Raw genomic sequence first — 15,604 nt, 5'->3', positions numbered from 1 at the left:
AATTTTGAACTTTAGTCAGTGAGTTATAAAGTTCAACAAAAATTGTAATTTTCAGTTATACAGGGTATACAGGGTAAGAGACAAAGAATTTGAATCTTAATATCTTTTGAACTAATCAGTTTCATAAAGTGCAATAAGAACAAACTTTTTAATTAATTAAAGCCTTTCCTACTCCTGTAATCTTGCAACGTAGAAACCCCATTTTTCCGATTCTTTACTCAAAAACTAGTCACCAAAATGGCTTAAGATTGTTACAGCGAGTTTATATTATCAATTTTTACTGTTACTCGTTTTTTCAAAACGTTTGACATTTTTGTCTTAGAGATATTCATTTTTTCAAAGCAATTTCATTTTTTTATTATAACAAATTTAACGGAACAGTCATACTGAAAAATCTTGCAAGAGGAAGTACCCAATTTAATGCTCTTTTAGAAACACTATTGCAGAATTTATTGTTTAAATCATATCTTTAAAAAAATATATGTATATTTTTTAAACAAATTTTATTCAGGATTGAATCTAGGCCTTATTTATAAAAAAAGCGGCAACTGTAATTTTACCCGTATTGTTATTATTATTGTTAAGACCCAGCCCTGAATTCTCCTGTGAACACATTTTAACTCAATTACTTATTATTGCGCACTTGTAACAAAATTTCCTGCAATATATTTTATGCATGATTGTCGTAAAAATTGTACACCTGATCCTCCTATGATTAATTTTGATTACAAAATTATAACTAGCATCCCCCCTAATGTAAATGCTACGCATTTGCATAATAGACACGACCACGCGTATATACTGGAATTTTTGTCTTAAAAGGGATATTATTACTTTAAGACAGAAGATTTTTATTAATTAGCGTAGCGTAGAGTATAAGTACCGCGTTGTTGTGCCTAAAAAATAGTTTCAAATAATTGATTTTTTGCTGTAAAAAAACTATTTTGGGTTGTTAACTCGAGTTATAAGTATTTTCATGATTTGATGTCAATAGAAAAAAAGGTGTATTTTTCAAAGATCTACAACTTTTCCATTTAACTTTTTTTTGTAGAATGCTTGGATTGAAAGTTACAACCAAAAAACCGTTTTTAGCGATTTTTGAAGGTGGCCGCATTTTGTATATATGTTAGGAATCAGGCCCAAAATAGGACCGTCAGCGTACTATTATGAGACGAGTTCCCAAAAAAATTTTGAGCCCGATTAACTAAAGTCTTTCAGAGATAATCGCATCACAACAAAATTTTTATTCAAAAACACGTAAAAATCGAACAAATTGTGCCCGCATTTTAAAACGACGTAGAGGATCGGGATAAAAAAAATTGTTTTTCAGTTTATGCGAGGGGAGAGTTCTCCTAAAATTGCAGCCTGATCGATCGAAAATTGCGTGAGATATCGCATCTCACACATTTTTCGCGCACGAAACTATAAGGCTACAGCGTGTCATCGGGCTACTCAGCCTCGCTGCTGTACGGAGTCAGCTCTGCAAGCCTCACGCGCTGTCGGCGTCGAGAACTGAATCTATGCAGGCGCTTTTTCCGTGAATAATGAATCCGCGATGTTCTCTGTGCACATACACAATATAAAAGGGCCTGCTTAATAACGGTCGCAGCTCTGCTATCGAGCAGCGCACATGTGTAAACGAAAACTGTACGATGAATTCGCTCTCCTCTTACTCTCTTTTTCTCTCGACGTCTGTATCCCCTACACTCACGCAAATAATAGTAATCTTCAATAATTTAAATATTTACCTTCTCCAACAACTCTCTATCCAAAAGCACTTCCTCTACGTTGCGACAATTCGTTGCGATTGTCTCGGCGACGAGGTTGAACTTGGACGTGTTTGGGCTATAGACATTTTTTACTAATTAATGTCAATATCTCACTACTCAATATCACTCGTTTGAAGTTAAAAAAAATTGTTGAAAGAATAAATATTTTAACGAAATGAAAACTAAAGAACTCTTCAAAACGTCTTGACGATTCGACGATTCGAAAAGAAGTGACAGTTTTTGTTTACGTGTTAATACACGCAGTCTTTTCCAAGCCGAATTCGCGGAAACCCTTTGGTAGGTAAGAAAGACTATCGGAGGAGGTGGGGTGGTGGGGCGATGCGGCGCCGGCAGTGTAGCACACGTGGGTTTTGACAGTATAGACACTATTTGGCTATACTTATCAGCGAACACGTTCCCACTTTTCCGCTGTGTCAGTACTCGGTAGTCAACGCTCAGTGCTAGTCGCAGCTTGTTTTGTGCGAGCCTTATTTTCTCAGCACTAGAAGAAAAGTGAGGTAAAATACCAGTGCGAGTGTTCAGTGTAGTGTGTTTATGAATAATAAAGTGCCTTTTGTTTTATCTGCAGCATGAACCGCAGAGGCTTCGTACCTCGTGGCCGTTTTCGAGGGAGAAACCGAGGACGCGGTGGTCGGGCGGCGTCTCGTTCAGTTGGAGATTACGCACGATACCGCCCTTATTGCTATAATATTGGGATTTGGATATTGGGATTTGGATTGGATTGTTAAGGATCCTCGTACCTCGGCGTTCCCATTATTGTAAGTAAATAATTTGTCTACTACAAAGTTTTTATATTACTAAGAAAGTCATACGTAGAGGTTAGGATTTTTAAATTTAGCGCCCTTTTAAAAGCTTTCGTTTTCTTTTCTTTTATTTTTTAATGTTAGCTACAAAAATTAATTTAAATGATTTCAGTTTTTAAAAATGTGTCAGTAAAATTCATTAATCAAATTAAAAAATTGCTATGCTGGTAAAATAGAATAACATTTTAATTATAATGCTTTTTACAGAGTGAATCCTGTGCATCAACATGAGGCTGAAAGGAACGCCAATGTTGCTCAAAATCAGCAGGCTGACGATGCACAAGATCAGAATGCCCAGGAGGAAGTAAACATTGGTGCTGATAATGCAGCAAATGGAAATGCTCGAGATGCAGCAAATAAAAAGGCTCCAGATCAAGAATTGCCTCCACCGAAGCCTTTTACATGGGATTATCTAAAAGAAGTGTAAGAATGTCATAGTAATTACAAACTCTAATGCTCGTTGTTCTTTATAAAAGAATTTATAAAATATGTATAAAAATTTTCAGCTATCGTTACGAGAAATTGTATTATGATATGATGCACTTTCAGACGGATAGTACTCGATTGCTGGGCGTAAGTAATAAAATATTATTCAATGTTAAAATGTGACTTATATTTAATATTGTTTATGTTCTAGAAATTCAAGACTGTGGAAGCTCAGTTACAAAGTTTAGAAGCAGAGAAAAGAAAATCCGAAGACATCTTGATCAGTAAGGTGGAAAAGTTAAAGACTGAACTACGTATCATGGAAAAGATTATGTATAAAAAGAAGTAGTTAATTACAATGTAAAAGTGCACAAATGCTTAACATTCCTAAGAAAGTATGCAAAGTGACCTGGGAATGCTACAGGATCAATATTACAAATGTTACCCTTCATCGGCTTTTCAGGTCCAAATATCAGAACATGCAATTGTTAAAAGAAAATAATAATACTGATTGCAAATGATTCTACAGCTCTTAGCATTTGAAATAAGATATTTAACTACTTGTTTATCTCTCTTAGTTCAAAAGTTATTGGAAAAATTCCAAATAGTGCAAAACATGTTATCGTAATTTCAGTTTTTGAGAATTAGAATTTTTCCAATAACTTTTGAACTAAGAGAGATAAACAAGTAGTTAAATATCTTATTTCAAATGCTAAGAGCTGTAGAATCATTTGCAATCAGTATTATTATTTTCTTTTAACAATTGCATGATCTGATACTTGGACCTGAAAAGCCGATGAAGGGTAAAATTTTCAATATTGATCCTGTAGTATTCCCAGGTCACTTTGCATGCTTTCTTATAAATATTAAGCATTTTTTGTTGAATCAATGACGATTCTCGTCTTAACTCTACTTGAACTTTCGACAATTTATTAAACTTGTAAATCATTGGGACTTATCTACTGGTACTTCTTTTTGACTCCTGTCCGTGCACATCGCCTTTTCAAACTGCACAAAACTTTATCAAAACACTGTGATTATAATTAGTCCCTTCAAACACGCTTTACGAGGCAGCTCTGGACTCCTTGATCTCGAAGATGTCAATGAGATCGTTGGGGGCAATGCGTGGCAGGTGTTGCGGCAGGAACAGCGTCTTCGCGAAGTTGATCATCCAGACGACAGCGTTCTTGGCGTCGTGCACGAACAGAATGGATGAACCCACGACTTCGTGAGTTGTAAAGAACAGTGATGCCTTGAGGGTCGCGCGAATCTCTTTCAGGCATTGAAAGTACTTTGGGAACGCGTGTGGGTAGCCGTCAATGAAGCAACGCACTGCTTCCATTACCTGTTTTCTCGTTCTGGTGGTCTTGAAGTCCTTGGAGGAAGCTAGCGCGCGAGTTTTATGCCCTCGACGCGTAAGTCGAGAGTCGTCAAGCTAAATATCGTCTCGTGCTCCTCGGCGTTCGACGCACTCGGATACATACCATCTTCTCGTACATGTCTTTGCGCAGCTTCGGCCGTTCCTTGGCTTTGGCGAGCTCGGTCTCGAGGTAGGATAGCACGCCGACCTTGCAGTCCATAAGACAGGGCTGCTCGAACTCGCTCGATCTTTGAGCTGGAGATAGGAGGCGACTATCGTGCCTTTGTTGTCGTTTTCGCCGCTATCGTTGTTCGTGGAATCTTTGGTGTTCGCCATACTGGCATCGCTCTGGTTTTTCGGCTCGGCTTTATCTCGGTCCTGGAGCACCCTGACGTCGAGGACGCCCTTGTACTCCGGCACGTATGGCCTAAGGACGTCCTGCATGACCAGTCGTAAGCAGGCCTCCTCTTGGGGGCACTAGGCACAGCTTCTTAAGGATACTTCCGGACATAAGATCCGCGTGAAAGTTGACCTGCTGACCCGCTAACTAGGCCCAGGGGTATCGCTGCTTCTTCTAGGTCTGGATAAATGGTGTACATTGCACGATGTTTCGCAGTTTTCCCCGGGTGGACGTCTGAACGCGTGTAACTGGCTGTAGTTCCATGACCTCAGATTCGTCACCGCTTTGGCTGGAGATTGTCGAGCAGTCTGAGATATTGCGTGTCGAAGGAATGTCAAGGAGCTCGCATATTGTCGTCTTCTCTTTCTTTTGTGATGTAGTAGACGTATTAGTTGTCGTTGGCCTCACAGCCGACTGCTGCTGATGCTGCTGATAGCTTCGTGTAATATGGGTTAGGGGAGGTCAGGTACAAGTTTCTCTTGTTGTTGCCGTCGTTTATGCCCTTGCTCTATAGGTTTAATTTGTTAGGCGCAAGGCAGAGACAGAAATAGTCGGAATAGATGCGATGCAACTGCTTGACTGGGGCTGGCGCTGTTGTGTTCGAGTTTCTCAAGCTTAGAGTCGCTACGCTCAAAACATTCATCAAAATAGGAATAGTCGCAGTAGTCGCTCACCACGACGCAGGGAGTTTGCCAGTAGCGGGGCCGAGCGCCCTCGCTCGTCTCGCTCTCTTACACTGTAACCCTTATTCTGATCATCGTCGCTTAGAAACGCGCTATCCGAACTGCAGCATTTGGCGACCCTGAGCTTCTGCCTCCAGATGCTCCGCGCAAAATCCTCCTCGCTGCTAACTGCAGAGTCTTTTTTCTCTTTTGCTACCCTCGGCGTCAGGTTCGATGCCTTCGTCGCTCAGCGGGCTCTTGTTGCCTGTCGATGTAGCCTCAACGCTCGGCATAATCAGTGTCGTGCTCGCAACGACTTTTGCGTTGAGCCTCATCCGTGTCTGTCGTTGCAGCCAGCATCTGCAGTTGATCATTTTTCGACTTCATTATCAATTATGGTTTTGAAGAGGCTGCGGTGTAATTGAGGACTCGCTGGAGCATAATCTGAATATTATCGCGCGAAAATATCAGTAACAGCCCTTTTGCGGACGAAGTTTTTCCGGGAAGACTTGCGGCTAGAAGCGGCTTGACAGAGCGCAGGCGGTACAAAAAATCTAAAACGCGGTACTCGTCTAAATCAAATGTGTAAACACACACTACACAGTGTACTGCTGAAGAGCTGCAAACGATGCACGCGCGCGTGCAAGTAGCGAACTGCGTTACATATCCGCATTGGAGAGTAGACCGTCCCGAGTCAATTATTATTATTTTTAAAATTGCATGAAATTATATATTAGGACTAAAGGCCGATGATGTTGTTACGATGTTTGCAACACTTGCACATATGCGTTGAGATCAAATATCGAATTGATTTTCACCGCAATAACACAAAAAAAGGGTCGCGTAACCGCTTTTTCATCGCGCGAAACTTATAATGTGCGCGTACCACAAGAGGCCAGAAATCACTCGAGATAAAATATGCACAATAACTTTCGAGACAATTTGATTTCTTAATTTCTATTTTCTTTGTATAATCACATTATTACGAGACTGCGCGCGTGTGTATTGTAGGTATAAAAGGGAAGCTGTCACGCCTAAGGTAACGGTATATACACGAGACACTTTTCTAAGGCCATACTCTGATTGAACACACTGGACGCGCTTGTGGATGTAACGAGAGCGTCTTTATTCATAGCTTTGTATGTTTACAATTTAATCGTGATTTTGCACTTGTATGGAATCTTTGTTACGTATGGATTGATTATATCTTATTGTTAGGCAAACGCGTTTAAATCAGAATGCAGATGAGTCACAGCAGAAATTCCCGGTATATCACATTTTAAAATAAAAAATTTTCTCACATTTGTATACATCACAAACGTCATCTTAACGAAATTTGTTTCTGTGTCGTATATTATCGATTAAAACAATAATCCGTCATAAAATTCCAGTGACTCGAATTAATAAACATTTTATGCGACAAAAACGCCAAAATGACATAAGCAACGGTTTTTCGGCCGACATTTTGAAAGGGTTCCTTATCTCGGATCTTAATGAAATTTGTTTTGAGGATGTCTGATATATATTTAAACAAAAATCTGTCATAAAAATCCAGTGACTCCCATTAATAAACATTTTATGCGACAAAAACGCCGAAATGACATAAGCAACGGTTTTTTGGCCGCCATTTTGAAAGGGTTCCTTATCACGGATCTTAACGAAATTTTTTTCTGGGTCGTATATTATCGATTAAAACAATAATCCGTCATAAAAATCCAGTGACTTGCATTAATAAAAATTTGACACGTCATATAAGCCGAAATGACATACGCAACGGATTTTCGGCCGCCATTTTGAAAGGGTTCCTCACTCCGGATCTTGACGAAATTTATTAAGGGAGTGTAAATTAGTTATGAAAACAATAATTTGTCTTAAAAATCCAGTGACTTGCATTAATGAACATTTTATTCGACAATAAAGCTCAAATGGCATGGGCTAATGGTCTTGAAGTATTCCAACCCCTATTTATTGTTGATTTGAGGGTTGTTCCATAGTTTTTATGTTGCAATCATGTTTTCCAATGCTATTTTTCACATTCAAGGCGTTTACAATTGAATTTGGAACGACTTCCGAATTTACGAATTCGTTGCACATGCAACGTTGCAAACTTCAACTTCATCCATTGCCTAAGATACCTGGATCTGCAACTCAATCTCCAAGATACCTTGTTTTTCAAGTAAATTTTAGAAATAATTATTTTTTAAAGTATTTTTTTAAAATACCTGGTTTTCAGAGACTCTGCTGAACTAACTGATTCTTCCTCCAAACCGTCGATACACACCCATATATACGACATACAGTATATGTGGGATGTGGTTTAGATAAGTTAGATGCTGAGATATTAAGTGATTTGTAAACATAAAAGATGTATAAATAAATCAGATAATTGCAAAATAATTTGTTCACACTAATACTAAAAAAAAGTTATGAAATTTCAAAAAAACTTTGTTTCAAGTACGCATTACAATGCATTATAATTCGTTAATATTGTATTATTATGAGATATTTCATGATATTGTATTATTTAGAGGACAAATACATTTTTTATGTAATTAATTATTTTATAAATAATACAAGTATTCAAAATAGTATATTAATCAATTATATGTTTTGGCTAATAATATCAATTAAATTAATAACGCAGATATTGATGTACAAAAATTATACAACATACACAAATAATCTGCGCAACTCCATTTAATTTATAACACTGTGTGGCATAAATCCGCGTCTATGCCTGATCGGACAAAAAAAGATTGCCAAGACCTGAGCTCGAACCCTAGACCTTCTGATTAGTAGACGAATGACTTGATTACTTAGCCATTTCGATACTTACATGTTTATCTTATAATGTAACATAAACGGGAACCTATAGAGAATAACCGAAAATTAACCTACATTATCTATCATTATTTGTATAATAATACTGGACTAGATCGATCTCTCCATGCACACAGAAAGGTTCCCAGCTTCCAGATTATTTGCCACCTATAGGTTTCCGTGTATGTTACATTATAAGATATTTATGTAAGTATCGAAATGGCTAAGTGGTCAAGTCATTTGTCTACTAATCAAAAGGTCTAGGGTTCGAGTTCAGTTCTCGGCGATCTTTTTTGACGATTATTTATTTCAACTCTGATTGAACCCTGAAATCCAGTATTGATTGCACGCTGATTTCATCCTGAATTCAGTATGAATTCGACAGTGAATCTGTGTTTTGTTTTTGGAATAAATCAACGTTAATTCAACGTGGATTCAACATTGAATCAGTGTGGAATCCACACGAATTTCAGACTGAAATCAGTATTGAAATCAGCATTGAATCAACGTTGATCTTTTTTACGAGGACGTTACCGAAACGTTCTTGCAACGATCCATCAACGTTCCAATTATTGCTAGTAAAATTTCGTTTTAAACTTTCATTGCCTGAACGTTAGAAAACACGCTTACAATACGTTTAGAAAACGTTGCTTAGACGTCGAGTAAGGACAACATTCTAGCAACGTTATCAATTCTATTTCACAAAAAGTTTCGTTAACGTACACATATCAACGAAGTGTGACTTTTCGACGTTTCGTCAACGTTCTAGCATCGTTTTAGGAGAACTTCTTTCGTTTCCAATGCTGCGCTGCAACAACGTTCCTACAACGTTTTCTGCTATGTGGCTTATATACAGGCTGCGCCGTAAAGTACGACTTATGCCACTAGTATTGTAATGTACTATTCCATTGATATCAATAAAACCGTAATACATCCCTGGCGAAAAAATCACATGATTAATCGCATAATTAATCGCGTAATAAATCACTTGATTTCTCACGTGATATATTACGTGTAAAATCACGTCAGAAATCACTCGTAAAATTTGAATATTTGTTTATATTGGAATAAATTGTTTATTTTCCATCTAAATAATTATAAAATAGTTGATAATAATGATAATTCAAATAAATAAATCGCAAAAAATAGAAAAAAAATATCGCTGACCAAGACTTGAACCCCTGTCCTCCACTTGACAATCCAATGTCTTACTTTTTTTTATAATCGTTTTATTTCTTTAAATTTTACATATTTGTTGAGTGCAGTACAGAAATTCATACAATAAAAAGGTACATCATTTTGATCGTATTAGTATAAATGGCCCTGTCTGGGCTCTCGAATACAAACTTAAGCTGGGGTTGTAATATTATTGATCACTAAGTCTAGGCTGTAAGATGTTATCTTTTACACACTGATTGGCGGGTGATTTAAATAGGAAAATGTAATGGAATCCCCGATTCCATTACGCGCCTACGACACCAATTTAAGTAGGTCACACAATTTTTCTACGCACGAAACAAGACCCCCCCCCCCTACCCCAGCCTACGAATTTTGTATATATATATATATATATATATATATATATATATATATAAATAAAAATACGTATAGATGTATTTTTAATAGCACTTCTCAAAAATATTAATTATATAAATAGCACCCCCGTAGTTTATAAATAAAAAATAGGTAAAGATCGCGCATCTTATAACCTCGATATCTCTTCAGATACCTACAATTCGTTACTTCTAATAGTCTAAAAAAACTGCACCATGCGTGAATCTTATTGCACCATAGCTAAAAATCCATAAAATGCAATATTAATTGCAAAAAGTTAATAAAACCCATTTTATCTATCGCCGAACTGCATGGCGTCTTGGCGCATGCGCGGCGTATATATTCTAGGCTTTTTATTTTGGGAGCATTGTTACCAATGCTGTCTTGAAACTGATCGAGAGAGAAAGAAATGGAGAAACAATAAACACAAGATTAGTTAGTGAAGTTATTAATTGTTATGTAGAACAAGGCCTAAATGAAGAAGATCCTGGTGCTAATAACACGCTCAAAGTGTCCGAGTACTGTTGGAATCAAAGAACTTATCATACAAGATATTATTTTCTCCAAAGGTTCTATGATCTGGATTTAAATATGACACTGCAAGAAATTTCAAAAAGACTATAATAGAGGTTACAATAATTTACGTAGCTGTTAAAGATCATTGAGATACATAGGAACAATGGAGATATTTATATATACCAGATTATAACGAATAAGTAAAAATGTAATAATGACGACTGCAAAGAGCTTTTAATATGTATTTATGAATTTTTATTCTAAATACATTATTTTTCATGGCTACAAGATCGAACTTTTAATAAATATTTTAACATTAAATTAAATTCATTATAATAAATAGTCTATTGGTTTCTCTTTTAAAGACATTGTAATCACTTCCCCTAAAAACATTGACACTACACATTCTCCTAAAATTAATTTTAAAATAAGCTACTATAGTAGCATTTATAAGCTTGTTGACGAGGAGCTTAAGCTCACTGCTAAGCTGTTTTTCGTTACAAATCTGCAGTTCCTCGATGCTCTCCACACTGATGCTGTCGATTATGAATTTGAGGATACATGGATGTAGCAGCAGGTAGCAGCAGCTTTACCGTACTGTAATATAAGAGATATATGCATTTCTAAAACAAGAGATATTTATGTTAAAATTTACTACCCACCACGTATAATGAATCCTTGAGACTGTTCCTAATATCCTAGCATCTAGAACATCAGTTTTTAGCTACTTTTTTTGCATCGGGAACACTTTTTTGAATCCACTATTTCAAGTTTATCAAAATCATAAGCTTTACTTACAATTTGGGCCATACTTTTTGTATGCTTTATATCTTTTGAAAGCAGAGTTTAAGCTTGATGTTCAGCAAATGAAAAATTCAGCAATCCTTGAGACTGTTCCTAATATCCTTAGGTGGGATAAGCCCCAGCCACACCTTGGCAATCGCCTCCTTGTTAACCAGTGGTTGTCTCATGATACATATAATACATGTCCAGTTTCCAAAAGTGCAGAACTATAAGGGAATGATCAGAGCACAGTTCCAAGTATATGCTTCTTGTTGCCTCAGGTGTTGTATGGCTCATTGATGCATAACAATAGTTTTATCTTGATGTGTTTTAGCCTGCTATAATGACTGCAAGACCATGCGTACGACTGTTGCACTCTAATTCACGTAAAAATGAAAATATAATATTTAATTATGACACGTTTATAATACGGCAAAGTATACAATTATAAACGAATAAAATGTATTAACTATAGAAAGTTTTAAAAATAACGTTGTTAATATAATTACCATTGTATGTGCATCCATTGTTAACTTTAATTTTTATTTATTTATATTCACTATTATTATTTAATTAAAAAGAAAAATGTATAAGTTAACTTCTTATACAATTTTTAATCATCTGCGGGACTGCGGGATTCGCTTTAGCTCCCAAAATAAAAACCCTAGAACAGTGTAGCCAAAAGGGACAGAATAGAAGGAGGGAAAAATAGAAATTTAAAATCGATGAAAACTAAATATCGCCGAAAAAGTTTTTTTAGACTATAAGAAGTAACGAATTGTAGGTATCTGAAGAGATATCGAGGTTATAAGATGCGCGATCTTTACCTATTTTTTATTTATAAACTACGGGGGTGCTATTTATATAATTAATATTTTTGAGAAGTGCTATTAAAAATACATCTATACGTATTTTTATTTATATATTTATCCAAAATTCGTAGGCTGGGGTAGGGGGGGGGGTCGAAACAAGAAACACACATACGTGAGACACTCGCGAGCATCGTCATCGTAGCAGCCGCAAGAAGCAGTATTTCCCACCACAACGTATTCCTACAAAAATAGGATTAGAGGCGTAGCGACAAACCGCGCTCTAGGCGAAGATCATCCGAAAGAATGGCTAACGCCAAGAAAAAAAAATGACGGCAACGAAATAAAAAGATGTCACTGAACGAGTCGCGATATTCCTCACGAAAAGCTACGAAAATCAAAATAGCTATGCGACGAGCAAGCATCGGTCGAGCACGCTCTCCCGAAAAAGAATCGGGAAAAGCTACACATGACAGTACGCAGGCGACGAAAAGCAGCAGGAGAGCTGTCACAAGACGCTTTTCCTAAAAACTCAAGGTAATACAAATTTTACGAGGTCACGCAAAGTCAAGAGAAAAGTCGTAAGAATATTAGGCACTCCTAATATGGAAAATCGAGGCTACAGAATTTCCGGTATATAAAGGCCGGGAGCAAAAGGGTGCACATGGTCAGTTTCCTTGAACTCGTCATACTAAACGAATCGCTGCTAGTCGCCAGATCCAGTCGATATCAGTTATACTATTCAAATCAGTATCGAATCAGTTAGTCGCGAGCCAGAACAGTGCGGACGAACTTTGTCGCCACAATAAAACTAGTGCGCACTAAAACAATTAAAAAGTGCGGATACGATAAAGAGTTCGAGAAAGAATAACTTATACAAAAACTAAGTGATCGTGTCAAGAATAAGACAAACGCCACTTTCACCGTCCTCTCTCATCACGGAAAGAGAGCCGACACATCGGAGCACCCATCTGTCAACACCTGCTTCAAAGAGGGACAAGCTAGGAGGACCGAGACGCACACCAGCCTGACCGCACTGAACCACCGACACCAGGCTTCAGAGCGCCAAGGACCCACAGCTGCAGCTTCCTGCTGATACATCCACACACACACACACACACACACACACACACACACACACACACACACACACACACACACACACACACACACACACACACATATTGTAAAAGGTACTTTTCTCTTTCTTTTCTAATCGAGTGAATAAAATCGTAGTTGCTCTTAAAATTCTAACGGCTTTAAAGTGATTTCGTTATCCGGCTCCCTTTCCCGGAAGGCAGTGACCGCGTCCGCGGTAGCCAAAAGGGATTTCTTTTGAATAAATAAAAATAATAAATAATAGCCGAAGATAGGGACTCGACACCGTAAGTATATTGGTGGGTTACGCACATTCCGACGTAACAAAAAGATAGTGTTTTGTGTAGAAAAAACCTATTCACTTTGAGTTTCCTTAATGCTAAAGTAAGATATTTACATATGTACAGTTAACTATTAGACTAGTTACGCTCTGTCACTAGTAACAGCTGGGAGGGATGAAACGTCTGCTTGAGACGGTGTTGGTCTAGGCTCGTGTAGATTCGTTGGAGGTAGGTTGATCACTGGCGTGTTCCTGCGACGTCTGGTTTTGTGGCGGATGCGCCCTTGAATTTCAGCAACAACTTTAGAGTCGGCTAGCCACCAATACTTTTCTTGGATGCGGTGATTGTCTATTTTATCTCTGTGCGGAATGTCTGTTGCATAAATTAGTTTATGCGCTTTGATCCTAGCTGGTATAGATTTATCTGCTCTAGATCGGCTCCAGTGATAGATGATAGGAACTCCATCTTCGTTTTGCAGGTATCCTTGTTTATCCAGAAGAAGGAAGGTTTCTGGTGGCAGGTAGTTGCCGTACTTGAGTTTTATCAGCTGCTCGGGTTAATGAAAGCGAATTTCCCGATCTCTGGGTTACTGCTGTGCATAGTGGAGGCGAAGTAGTTGCGACATATTTTTAGGATGAAGTTATCTATTCTAGGTAGATTAGCCGTCTCGTAGATGGTCTTGTTCTTGACGTATCTTTAGAAGTCTGATTTCTGGGAACGCCAAGTGCGAAGGCATGTGCCGAGGCACTTGCGTCCGAATACTCTCATTCTTTCCATGGAAGAGGCGTTTGTGTTGTACCAGATCGGGGCTCCGTAAGTTAGTATGGGTTGAACTAGCAGTGAGTAGCAGATTAACTTTGTTCTACTGTTAAGGTGTTTGCTGTAGAAGAATTTGGAGTTAGCTTTGAAAGCTTTGGAGGCTTTTTCTAGCTGTACATCAATGTGTGTATTGATGCGTAGTCGTTGATCGAGATGAATGCCCAGGTACTTCACCGTTTGTTTATGTGGGATCGCCGTACAGACATTTTCATGGTTGAGTATTTGAATTTCGAAGTTTCGCTAGTCCTTTACTTTTTTTTGGAGAGCCTGTTCGTTGGTAGTCTGAAGAGGATGGTCTCACATTTATCCGGGTTGATAGTAAGAAGTCAGTCCTTGTAGTAGTCATTAATTTTATTACATAGTTCTTCGAGCTTATGCTTGATTCCATTAGAGTATTCAATGTCTTACTACCTGAGCTATTTGTGCTGTTGCAAGTTTCAAACACCTTATCAGATTATACATAAAATATAATTATATTTATCACTTTATATAGTTTATATGGATACCCTGCTAAAAATATGCGATTGAAATCGATGGACAAAAAATGAATCGATTCCGAGTCTATATCTTAATCCTGCGTTTTACATTTGAAAGCGATTATATTCAGGCTACTGCGTGTGTAATATATTGATGGCATTAAAATCGATTTAAAACGATAAAATAATATCGATTAAACCGGATTAGAATACATAAGTATTAGGATATTCACTTAATCGATTCAATGCCTATTTAAATCGGAATCAATGTATCTGTGTTCACTAGAAAAACGGTTTAAATGATTTTGTATATCTATAATAACATTTGATATTATTCAATCGCACTGTATTCAACTATGCAATCGTTTTTACTGACGTGTATATCGTGGTGTTAATCGATTTGAATTGACATGAATTTTTTCATGTGTCGTTGAATAAAGTCAATCGATTTTAATAAAGTTTCAATTCAAATCGATTGTAGTTAATAAATCTATTCTGTCTTGTACAGCATTTGACCTTTCTTATATAGTAACGGAGAAGAAATCTTGTCACTTGCGAGTATGAACATTTGAAGCGACACCAAGCGGTTATATTAAGAAACATAGGGTCGATTAAAATCGACTAGTTTTGCAATAAATTTAATCGATTCTAATCGAAATATAAAAGTTTTTTTTTCATAAGGGATTTTACTAAACTTTGATCATTAAAGTCACTTAAAATGTTATCAAAATTATTTGTAAAATTAAACTAATTTAATATCGACTAAAAAGTTGATTCATATTTATTGAAAGAATCCCAATTGAACTGCATTAAAATAATCATCACATAAAAATCGATAAAATATGTTTATTTTGATATTTAGATTGCGATTGAGACCGATTCACATCGATAATTTAAAACGTCGATTAAATCAATCTAGTATTTTTAGCAGGGATTCTTTTTTTGATTATTTTAATTGATTAAAGGATAATTGAATCTAACCGTAAAAAAGTATCGAGATTGATTAA

The 15,604-nt window shown here is 37.0% G+C and overlaps 1 protein-coding gene, 1 long non-coding RNA gene and 1 pseudogene across 12 annotated transcripts in view; 2 read left to right on the top strand and 1 right to left on the bottom strand.

The window, feature by feature from the left end:
- Nucleotides 1-15,604, top strand: part of LOC100677985 (polyphosphoinositide phosphatase) — a 489,206-nt gene that overhangs the window by 23,314 nt on the left and 450,288 nt on the right. The gene's annotated exons all lie outside the window — the stretch shown is intronic.
- On the top strand, nt 1,099-3,016 carry LOC107981545. The gene is made up of 3 exons (XR_004227189.2): nt 1,099-2,287; nt 2,359-2,548; nt 2,801-3,016. It is a non-coding gene; the product is annotated as an uncharacterized LOC107981545 (long non-coding RNA).
- Nucleotides 4,066-5,043, bottom strand: LOC100115872 (annotated as a pseudogene).

Source organism: Nasonia vitripennis, assembly GCF_009193385.2.
Source record: "Nasonia vitripennis strain AsymCx chromosome 3 unlocalized genomic scaffold, Nvit_psr_1.1 chr3_random0010, whole genome shotgun sequence".
In the NCBI taxonomy this organism is placed as follows: Eukaryota; Metazoa; Arthropoda; class Insecta; order Hymenoptera; family Pteromalidae; genus Nasonia; species Nasonia vitripennis.
Note: the sequence above shows the minus strand (reverse complement) of the source record. Positions and strands in the feature narration are given on the sequence as shown.